This window comes from Nannospalax galili, unplaced genomic scaffold (assembly GCF_000622305.1).
Source record: "Nannospalax galili isolate Female #2095 unplaced genomic scaffold, S.galili_v1.0 scaffold41, whole genome shotgun sequence".
NCBI classification, from domain to species: Eukaryota; Metazoa; Chordata; class Mammalia; order Rodentia; family Spalacidae; genus Nannospalax; species Nannospalax galili.
In genome coordinates, this window is record NW_008344991.1 from 964153 (window position 1) to 966265 (window position 2113).

Genomic DNA, 2113 nt, shown 5'->3' on the forward strand with positions numbered 1-2113 from the left:
AATATTAATTGGCTAAGGCCATGGCTTTCCATCCCCACAAGTCAATTACAGCCACTTTTTGATCTCTTAAAGGGAGACAAAAACCCAGCCTCCAGACGGTACCTAAACCCAGATGCAAAAAAGGCTCTTCAAGTAATTAATAGCCACTTCCAAAAGGCATCACTAGCCAGATATGACCCCAAGTTACCTGTTCAACTCTTAATATTTAATTCCTCCCCGACCATGGTAGGAGAAATTCATCAGCCTCACGGAGTACTAGAATGGCTTCACACGCCTGTAGGAGGCGCTCCTTGCTTTCTTACAGAAGTGGACACTCTTGCCTCCATGGTCTGAGAAGGGAGAGATAGAATCATACAAATCATAGGAAAGGAACCGGATACTCTCATTATCCCCTTCTCATTATCAGATGTACAATGGCTCTTAAAGCATCACTCCTCTTTTGCAATTAGCTTAATAGGTTTCCCAGGACAAATTGATAATCACTATCCCAAAGATAAATGGACATCAGTTTTTCCAACATTGAAGTGGCCGCCACAAATGCCCTGACATAAACATGGCCTTTGGCTCTGAAAGGGTACCATGCCTTCCTGTAATTTTCCTAGCAGACAACTGTCTGGCAGAAATCCACTTCCACATGTAAATAGAATGTCTCACAAAGCATCTAGCAGCCAGAGCTTTTACCACTACCCCCATGGTATAAAATATCCTAGCCTTCTCTTGATATTGGGATTTGGGATTTGGGATTTGAGATTTCGGGATTCTGGGTCTCAGAGACTGGGTCCCAGAGAGAATAAAGCTGTAAGCACAGACTAAGCCGAGCCTTGAGTCTTGTGTACCGGTGACCTGATTCCCCCTGAGGGCAGCACCTTCCATTACCGACCCACGGACACCAGCTTTTGCCGTCTCTGTGCCTCTTCTCTGTGGGGTTCAGTGGCCAGGAACCCCGCAATCCTTAGGAAAGGTACACGGGTGTAGTAGGGACGGGATTCAGGCTGGACAATGCTCCAGTAGCAGAGCGAGCTCCCAGCACCAGAGAAGTTACGACAGCCACCAGCTGCCATCACTCGCAGAGATGCGGGACCCACAGCAGCCGCCAGAAAAGACTGCGGATCCGCCTCTGTGGGGTTCAGTGGCCAGGAACCCCGCAATCCTTAGGAAAGGTACACGGGTGTAGTAGGGACGGGATTCAGGCTGGACAATGCTCCAGTAGCAGAGCGAGCTCCCAGCACCAGAGAAGTTACGACAGCCACCAGCTGCCATCACTCGCAGAGATGCGGGACCCAAAGCAGCCGCCAGAAAAGTCTGCGGATCCGCCCATGCCACTCCCGGAGCCACCGCTTCCCAGAGAAGTCTGCGGACCCACAGGGAGTGAGTGCACCCTGCGCCCAGAGAGAGCGCAGTCGCCCATAATCAGAGATAGCCACCGTTTGCTTAGCTCAATTATCTTCAAAGGCTGTTTCTCCTGCCTGTATCTGAGGGTCAAGGAGTGGTCAAATACTTGTTGTGAACTCCACCATATAAACACATTCCTCCAGACTTGGCAGATTAGGTACTGGTGTGCAAAACACAAACTCTAAGTAAACAAGCAAGCCTGCCACAGCCCAATGTATATAATGGATTAACAGCTCCCAACATCTCCCCCAGATTATGCTATATCTAGGACAGAAGGACCATGCCTGTCTTAGGTTGTCTTCTGCTAGAGCAAAGCCTTACCCATCATCATCAGCATGTAGCTTCCATCAGCTACACCCTGTCTTAGCTTGACTTTCTCCCAGAAGATCTTACCCGTCTTTGACTACCGGCCTCCGTTAGGGGAGGGAGCGCAATCTCATATCATGCACAGCAGCCTTGACTTGCCACAGGATTTCATAAATAACTTTACTGCCACCAGATGAAAACAAAGACATAGGAGGAAAAGCACGCTAAGTCCTGTGAAACCACTCACAATGGAGGTGATAGAGGACCACGATGGTAAGGTGGCTCTCAACCCTTTTAGAATAGCTGCCACTGCTTACAGGGTGGAAGTGCTTCTGGAGAAATTTTTTTCCTCTACTCTATTATCTTTTGGCAATAACATGTTGACATTGGTACAGTATCCACCTCGTCCCACAAG

General features: G+C 48.7%; 1 pseudogene; it reads right to left on the reverse strand.

Annotated features, from left to right (window-relative positions):
* The window catches only part of LOC103740612, a 161104-nt pseudogene extending 159696 nt beyond the window's left edge, over positions 1-1408 (reverse strand).
* Positions 1409-2113: the final 705 nt, after the last annotated feature.